The following is a 9,627-nucleotide window of genomic DNA, read 5'->3' on the forward strand; positions in this document are numbered from 1 at the left end:
AGGCAGGATGGTAGGAATAGAGTGCACTAGGAGGAGGGTATTAGGAGAGAAGGTGGAGAGGTCATGGATGCCAGATCATGTAGATTTCTAGGCCACTATAAAGGTTTTTTTCTCCAACTCAGGGTTTCTCAACCATGACATACTACCATTCGACCAGGTAACTGTTTGGGGCTGTCTATACGTTGTAGGATGTTTAGCAGCATCCCTGGCCTCTACCCATTAGATGCCAATGGCACCCTCCCTCCAACTGAGACAACCAAAAATGTCTCCAGATGCCACAGATGTTCCCGGGAAAGGGGAATCACCTCTGACTGGAAACCACTGCTCTAAGCGAAATCAGGACACAATGGAGTTTTGGCAGCACAGGAGGGACACCACCTGATTTATATTTTTGAAAGATCCCTCAGGCTGCCCTACTGGAAACCAACTGGGAAAGGAAGCAAGAAAGCAGCAGGGAGCTCCCTCAGGATAATCAGGATAATCCAGGGGCTTGGAACAAAACACGTCATGGCAGAAGTGGTGAGAAGTGGTTCGGCATTGGCTCTATCTTGGAGAATGCCTGTAAGACGTGAAAGAAAGGAGTAAAGGATGGCTAGAAGATTCTTGGCCTAGTAAAGAATGGAGTTGCCATGAACTGAGATGAGGACCGCACTGTGCAGCCAGGTTCTGGGTGGGACATCCACAGGTCAGATTTGGGCACGAGAGTCTGAAATGAAATTCCAGTAACCCAAATGAGACGATATGAAGATCTGAACCAAAGTGTGACAGCAGTGATCCACCAACGTTCTTCGTATTATTTTGGTAAAAAAACATAGGATTTGGCACTCAACTGGAGGAGGGAGAAGGGAAGTAGTTGTTGAAGAAGACCCCGTGGTTTTATGGCTGGATGATGCTTGTGGTAGAATGAGGATGAATGCCCGAAGAGAGAAACAAGCTGGCAAAAGGAGCAGGTGGGAAGGAAAAGAGGACAGAGTCTTCCTGCCAATCCTACGGATTGAGGTCCAAGCGGACAGTGAGAGGAAAAGTCTTGAAAAGAGGGTTTGGTTTTTTTTTTTAAGATTTTATTTATTCATTTGACAGAGACACAGCGAGAAAGAAAAGACAAGCAGGAGGAGTGGGAGAGGGAGAAGCAGGGAGCCTGATCCTGGATTGCAGGATCATAACCCAAGCCAAAGGCAGACACCTAATGACTGAGTCACCCAGGCACCCGCAGAAGAAGAGAGTTCTGATCTGGTGATCAGGAGAGGTCATGAGGCTAGAGAGAGAAGGAAAAGCCCCACCCTTCCCCCCCACCCAGGAGTAACAGGTGTCTAGAGGGAGCCTGACAAAATGGAACAAGGAGGCCAAGAGACAGAAGGAGCCATCAAAGACAATCAAGGAAGGAACAGAACATGGAAGGTCAGCAGTGAGGAAGGTTCCAGGAAAATCCAAATAAACAATAGCTATTATATATTAGCTATATAATATTATAGCTAATGCAGGCTATAATACCTATAGCAATACATGAGGTTATCTATGCTACAGCCTAAAGCCAAACCACTCTGTTACATTAAAATTATAATTTATTGATAGGTGGTTATTTAAATCTACCTATAGATCTCATAACATCTAAGCTTATAAAACCATAAATAATGTTTATCAAACATCATACATAACAAAGAACTGCTAGCATACATTACCAGATTTCACAGAAAATCTGTTCTTACGTTTGTCCTGAAGATGGGACCATAGCCTGGATGGGCCCAGGAGTGCTAAGTTTTTTTGTACTATATGCCTTTGCTATCACTACTTATTTATGTATGTCCTTGGCTTTTACTAATATTCTTTATCCACTGTTTTGCAGATCAAGAAACATGTGGAAAAAAGAAAAAAATTCTAAACGCCTTTAAAGAATCATTCATAAATTATGTATTCATTGAATGACAGGTAGAGCTAAAACTTGAACAATACAGCTCCATTTATAGGTGGGTTTTTTTCCCCAGTTGGTACAGTACAGTATTATAAATGTATTTTCTCTTCCATATGATTTTCCTAATCGTATTTTCTTTTCTCTCGCTTACTTTATTGTAAGAATACAGTATGTGATACATATAGCATATAAAATAGGTGTTAATTGACTATGTTATTGGTAAGGCTTTGATCAACAGTAGGCTGTTAAAGGTTATGTCTTTGGGGGGCGCCTGGGTGGCTCAGTGGGTTAAAGTCTCTGCCTTCGGCTCAGGTGATGATCTCAGGGACCTGGGATCGAGCCCCCGCATTGGGCTCTCTGCTCAGCAGGGAGCCTGCTTCCTCCTCTCTCTCTGCCTGCTTCTCTGCCCACTTGTGATCTCTGTCTGTCAAATAAATAAATAAAATCTTAAAAAAAAAAAAAAAGTTATGTCTTTGGGGAATCAAGTTACAGGTGGAATTTCAACTGAGAAGGATGTTAGTGCCCCTAATCCCTGTGCTGTTCAGGGCTCAAAAGTAGTTTGAACTCTGCCTGATTAAGCCATTTATACATATGCAAAACAGACAGAAAGAAAAAAAAAAAAGTACTCTAACTAAAGGTTACAGTTACACTGAAAAAAATTCCTTGATTCTCATCAGACTGATCTTTCGTTTTCCGCCCCCTCCTGAGTTCAAAGGAAGCCAGTCTTTTGCAAACCCCTGAAATGTAAATCAGAGGTTATGCTGTCTTGTCCAACTGGAAAACTGAGCTGCTTCCTCTCACCTACTTCTTCCCCAAGATCATGATCCCAATCCGGGGTTCCCAGAGATTTCAAAATGTATTTCTGGTAGCTGTTTTGTATGCTGCAATTAAGTGCCCCACTGCTGCCAATGAGATGAAATTAATGTCCTCTTCCTATCAGATTTCCAAAATATTCAAGCTCACCCATTCACTCACAATTCACTCAGTCCCAACTGTGAGCCGTCACAACCTTTTAATTGGCTCCAGGGAGAACAGGAAACGTGTGTACAGGCCCAGAGAACGGTGCCCTTGCTGATCTTGGCCTTTCCACGAATTTCAGCCCTGGTTCTGACATAAAAACTACCTGAGAAAGGCCCCGGAGAGCTGAGAGGTTTTCCATGTCCAACGTATCTGTGAACAGTGACCATTTTGAGGGATGTGCAGGGGCAGATAAGGGGTAGGGGCTGGAGCAGCTTCCCTCATGAGAAATCTGCGTATTCCTCTCCTTATTCCAGCAAGGTTGGTTGTTTTTTTTTTTTTTTTCCATTTTTATTTATTTATTTGACAGAGATCACAAGTAGGTAGAGAGGCAGGTGGCCGTGTGCGGTGCGGGCGGGGGCTGTTAAGCAGGCTCCCCGAGGAGCAGAGAGCCCGACTTCGGGGCTCCATCCCAGGATCCAGAGATCATGACCTGAGCCAAAGGCAGTGGCTTTAACCCACTGAGCCACCCAGGTGCCCCTCCAGCAAGGTTTTTAATAACAAAAAGGAGATGGCCAGATTAGCAGTAAAGGAAGAAGAAGAAGCAGCAGCAGAAAGTAACCTAATTTTCAGAGGCTGGGAGAGAACAAGTTCTAACCGAATTAAGATGTACACATTTACTTGTATTTCTCAAACTTTCCCAGGGACAATACAGGGGAGGAGAAGGCACTTACATTAATATTAAGGAGTTGCCACCAGCCTTAAGGTAGTAGCATTTAATATTGAAAGCCGCAAAGATTCGAAACTATCAAAAATATTTGTACTTCAGCTGTTCTCCAGTTCTGGGGCGGGGCACAAAACAAAAAGACCAGAAGTAATTGCAGAATGGAGAAAGCTCAGATTTGTCCACGTGACACAGCTGCGATGCTGATCCCCTGCCTTGGAGGTGGTTGTGACTCCATCCACAGACCCTGGTATAGTCGGGGTGGGGGACGGGGGGAATAAAATCCAGACCCCAGTTAGTTCCAGTTTGCTGCGCCTTGGTTTCCGGAGCTGCAATTTCAGATTTTGTAGTCCCTACCCCTGTCTACAGCAAACTGGACTTTCCTGAGTTAATTCGCATCCAACCACCCCTGGCAACACTCCTTCCCAGGGAACTGCCCTCACGCCCCACCCCCAAATTCCCTCAGACAGCTGTTTCCCGGCAAGTGCAAGAAGGTGCTGCCATCTGGTTGGTGACTTCCATAGCAGAAGAGGGCTGCGGGGGGGAAAGGGCAATATGCCGTGCCGGGACCCCGGTAATACTCGCAGGACCAACAGCTGTCCGGGCTCTGGGACCTGGCGTGACAGGGCTGTGTGAGGACGGTCCCGGTCGTCCCTGAGTCGGCCTGCCCCCGCTGTGGCCCTCACTCCAGTCCGCCACCGGCCCTTACCTTAACGTTTCTCCAAAGCACGAAGTTCAGCGTTTAGCTTTAGCCGGGACACCCGCCGCGAGTGTGCCTGGCCATCGTGGCCACGCCCCGTCTTCGCGCCCCACAGCCCAGGCCACGCCCCCTCCAAGCCTCTCCCCACAAGGCCGGGACCACGCCCCCTCACGTCCTTACGGACCGCCCCGGCTTACGCGCCTCCAGGCCAAGCTGTCTGTGGCGGGTGTCCAGACCTCGCCCCCGGCCCCGTCACAGCCACGCCCCCTCCCCCAGGCCTCGCCTCCGAGCTCCGTCTTGGCCCCGCCTTCCACCTTGGTTACGCCCACGCGCTCCGCTAAGGTCCCGCTCCTCCAGCAGGGCCAAGTCCCTAGTGCGCCCTCCCACCAGGCGGGACTTGGCCGCCGGGTTTCGAGGCCGCGTGGGCGGCCCCTCTTGTCTCTAGAGAAATCCTCCCGGGTCTGGGAACTGGCACTGGCGACATTTTGTCGGGTGAAATCAGACTGCAGGCTTAAGAGCCTGGTCTAGAGAATGACTTTCTTCAGGTATTCCCATTTCCAGACATCAAGATTGAATGTACTGAGAACCGGTCACTCAGTAGGGAAATGCAAATATTGGACGAGTCACACAACCGTGTTCCTTCCTGTTATTTTCATGTCCACTTTACCCGAGTTTCTTGGAGCCAGTTTTCACAGCTGAACTCAAATTTGAAACTGCTTCCAGCCAGTTTTCACATCCTCTAAACCAGAATTATGGACCGATGTTCCTTCTAGTCCTTCAGCCAACCTTAAGTGCTAGACAGATGAGCGGAGTAAACAGAACTCCCGTATTTCCTGGTATCTCCTACAGAGGACATTGCTTAGGCACCCAGTGAGCTCTGGCTGTCTAGGGCCTGTGGAGACACGACCACACCAAGATGGAAACTCTGTTTGCAAGCCCTGTATGTGCCCTAAGATTATTCTGCTAGCTTTCCTCTTTCCACTTAAAACTCTGGGTCCACAAGAGAAATGTGAAGGTTACAACCAGCTTTGCTACCCCTGTGCAGAAATCTCTGATTCATTCATTCAATCCAATTTTTTTTTAGCACCCACTCCATCCAAAAAGTAGATAAGCCTCAAGGAGCTTTCAGTCTGAAGGTGTCTTGTCCAAACTTGGGCTTGGATGTGACAAGAAATGATGAGAAGGTTAGGGAAGGTGTGGCAAGGGGCTGATAGGTGGAAAAGGATTTGGTAAGCACAGGTCTTCTTGTTTGATTACTGGGAATATTTTGGGGTAGCAAACACAGGAAGTCACTTTTATAGGACTTACTATACTTCTTTACACTATAAATTCTCAATAAATCTTCACTGAATACTTGGCCTTTTCACATGTGCAGAAAGATAACATTTCTTTGTTCCCAGCAATTAGGCTTGCTACATTGATTTCTTCATATGACATCAACACACATTTTATGATAGCATATTTAGCTACTTTTTCATTTCTTCCTACCCTTCATTCCATTTCTGGCTGGAAGATAGTGGGAATATTCAAAATGCTGTGCTACAAAGAATACAAAGAAAAGAACAAGTTCAACAGAACAGTTGTATTAAGCTTATCCTGACCCTGAGAACTCTGCTTCATTTATAAAATGTTTCAACTGTTAGTCATTTTTGCCTGAAACATGGACACACAGAAATTGGTCCAAATACAGCCTGTATAAATTACTGAGCTGATTTTTACAGTGAGTTCTACCTCACCTCCTTCCACTTCTTTCCAATTTGAGGCAGCTTACGAAAATATTGACATTACTGAATGAAACACCTAGCTGAAGGAGCCAGGGAAAGGGGAACTTAATGTAAGGAGATTAAAGCAGCCAATGATAAGATTAGCATTTAAGTACGTAGGCCACCAGCTCTACAAGAGTGAAGTTGGGATGAAGACTTGGCCCCAAGCTTTCCAACAGCTTTAGAAAAGAGGAAATAGCAACTGTTTTAAGGTTTTCTGGTGTTCTTAAGATGAAAATCAACCTTAGTTTTGTTTTTTTTAGAAACACAGTTTTTCTTGAATTTCAGTCTTGAGAAAAATCCTGTTCCCTCATATAGCTGATGTGGTAAGCTAAGTGGGAAGTACGCGTCGTGAGGAGTTAAACACAGGTCCCCTCACTGTGAGCTGTTGGCACAATCACAAAGCACAGTGCGTTAAATCAATTCTGTGAACCATCGAAACTTTTCTGTTCATCCAAGCACACAGGCCCTCCAGGGTTAGCATTTTCATAATCTTTCCCTAGGATGGGAAATGGGTGTCAGCTCACATGTTGGCTTTGAACCATTTGTGGTCCCCGCCTGAATAACTATGCTGAACTCCGTACCTTCGTCTGGGCGCAGAAGGAAAACGTTCTGTGACTGATTAACAATGTCCATCATGGGTGCAAGACGGATGAGTGGCTGCGTGCAAAACTGATCCGATAGCTCCAATTTGCAGAAATAGAGGGGTCTGTGCATGAAGAACTTTTATCTAGTCACTGCAAATGGACAATCCTCGTTGTAGGGCTTTTTTTTTTTTTTAAGATTTTATTTATTTATTTGACAGATCACAAGTAGATGGAGAGGAAGGCAGAGAGAGAGATAGAGGGAAGCAGGCTCCCTGCTGAGCAGAGAGCCCGATGCGGGACTCGATCCCAGGATCCTGAGATCATGACCCGAGCCGAAGGCAGCGGCTTAACCCACTGAGCCACCCAGGCGCCCCGTAGGGCTTTTGATAAATATCCAACAGTAAAGTTCAAGTCATCCTCTCTCAACCCGTCCTACTCACACGAGCCTCCCCTGTTCATTCCTACCTCAGGACATTGCCTTTGCTGTTCCCATTGTTTGGACCACTCACTCGTTGCCTACATTTACATGACTGGGTGTTGCTCATCATTAAGTTCTCAGCTAAAATGTTGGGTCTTTAGGGCACCTGGGTGGCTCAGTGGGTTAAAGCCTCTGCCTTCGGCTCAGGTCATGCTCTCCGGGTCCTGGGATCGAGCCCCGCATTGGGCTCTCTGCTCATCAGGGAGCCTGCTTCCCCTCTCTGTCTCTGCCTGCCTCTCTGCCTACTTGTGATCTGTCTGCCAAATAAATAAATAAATTCTTTTAAAAAAATGTTGTGTCTTTAGAGCTGTCTTTCCTGATAACCATAGGTCAAGTTGTACCCAGAGCCTCTCCACTGAACATAGGGATCACCTGGGTATCATGGTACAGGACATACTCTGCCTCAGGGATTCTGAAGTGTGACCTGAGAGTCTGAATTTCAAGCAATCTCTCAGGAGATGCAAAGCTGGTGTTCCACAAAACACACTTTAAGGGGCGCCTGGGTGGCTCAGTGGGTTAGAGCCTCTGCCTTTGGCTCGGGTCATGAGGGTCATGATCTCAAGGTCCTGGGTCCTCTCTCTCTGCCGGCCTCTCTGCCGGCCTCTCTGCCTACTTGTGATCGCTGTCAAATAAATAAATAAAATCTTTAAACACACACACACACACTTGAAGTAGCGGCCCCGCCTCTCTATCTCTGTTACATTGTCTGTTTCATTTTCCTTATGGTGTCTCACCGCTCATAATTATGTGTTTTCTGGTTTGTATATTGGATTGTCTGTTGGTCGGCTGTTTGCTATAATGTAAATTCCCCAAGACAGAGACTTTGACCAGTTTGTTCAACGTTGTATGCCCAGCACATAACCCAGTACTGGCACCCTGGTAGGGGCTCTGTAAATACTGGTGAATAAGTGATATTCGAGGTTCATTGATGCCTTCATCTCTTCAGCTCCTGCTTATTGAATACTTCAGTCACTGCTCACTTATATACCAAGAAGTAGACAAGAAATGGAAAATGGCAGTGCTCCTGAAGTACCAGTCCAGGAATTGCTGGAACTGGAACCAGGAACTGGTCCAGGCTGAGATAAGATACTTGAGCCAGAATGTAAATCTGATATGTCATTAAACACAGTGTTGTTAGATGACTTTTTTTCCCCCTAGCAAGGCTTCTTGATGACAGCAGCAATGAGTTGTTTTTTCCTTCCAGGGAAAGAAATTCTGGGGAGAACAAAGATTTTGAGCAAAAACCGAGAATTGTGGGAAAGGCAAAGAATTTGGAGAGACAAGATGTGATGGTTAATTTTATGTGTCAGCTTGGCTGGGCCATAATGTTTAGATATTCTGTCAACATTGTTCTAGATGTTACTATAAGATATTTTGTTTTGTTTTGGTTTCGGATGAGATTAACATTTGAATTGGTGGACTTTGAGTAAAGCAGATTACTCTCCACATTGTGGGGGAGCCCCATTCAATCAATTGAAAGCCTTAATAGAACAAAGACTGACCTCGTCTGGAGGAACTCTGCCAGCCAAATGTTTGGACTCAACTCTACCCTGAGTCCCTGCCTGCAAGCTTACTGCGGATTTTGGACTTAACTCCATAATCATTTGAGCCAATTTCTTAAAATCAATCTCCCTTCTCTTTCTCTCTCTCTCTCTCTCTCTCTGTGTGTGTGTGTGTGTGTGTGTGTGTGTTTATTCAGTTTCTCTACAGAACCCTCAGGAATACAACAAGGTATTACAGAAAAGACTGAGAACGGGCCCCTTCACCCCGGCCTTGGCACCCGAGCTCAGTCTTAGTCCTTGGGATATTCCCTTGGCTACTCCTTTGTTCCTTCATGGCCATTCCCATCCCTCTTGAGTCATACCCTCTACTCTGGCTGACCGAACTTTTCTTATCTGAGCCACTACCCATCCCTTCCCTTCCCTCTGCTACATTCTTCCTGGTCAACACTTGTGCTCCCCCTTGACCACCACAGTCTGGGAAGTGGCTAACATTCCATCTAAGCCATGTCCTTTTCCTTCTTATTGCCACAAACTAAGCCCTCTGATGAACGTGGTGGCCACACTGCTACTGCCAGAGCCATGCCCCCCTGCACATCTAAACAACATGCCCACTACCAAGGTACCACAAAGAACCTGGAAACCATACAATTAAAACAGAAAATACATATAACAGAGAATTGTCAGTGAGAACAGAAATATGTGAGAGACAAGAAATTTGGGGGGAGAGAATTGTGGGAAAAACAATGTCCTGTGGGAGAGACTGAAAATTCACCCTTTGTGCTTGCTCTGCCTCTTCTGCTTTGCCATCTTTTTTTCTTCATGACCACCATGCCTGCCACCCAGCTGCCAACCCACCTGCCCCACTATGGCCACTCCCACAGGTGGTTCCGTGGCACCTTGCTATCCATTCACAGCCACTCTTTGCTGTGTCATAGCCATGCCTCCTACCTAGGACCCACAGAAAATTATAGGGAACAAAAAATCATGGGAGAGACAGACAGTTGTAG

General features: G+C 46.1%; 1 protein-coding gene across 1 annotated transcript in view; it reads right to left on the bottom strand.

Moving 5' to 3' along the window:
- Nucleotides 1-4,389, bottom strand: part of LOC122896836 (carbonic anhydrase 5B, mitochondrial) — a 56,140-nt gene extending 51,751 nt beyond the window's left edge. The window contains exon 1 of the mRNA XM_044234922.1: nucleotides 4,300-4,389. The gene's annotated coding sequence lies outside the window, so the exon portion shown is untranslated. The remainder of the gene's footprint in view (nucleotides 1-4,299) is intronic.
- Between the last annotated feature and the right edge of the window lie 5,238 nt (nucleotides 4,390-9,627).

Source organism: Neovison vison, chromosome X (assembly GCF_020171115.1).
Source record: "Neovison vison isolate M4711 chromosome X, ASM_NN_V1, whole genome shotgun sequence".
Classification (NCBI taxonomy): Eukaryota; Metazoa; Chordata; class Mammalia; order Carnivora; family Mustelidae; genus Neogale; species Neogale vison.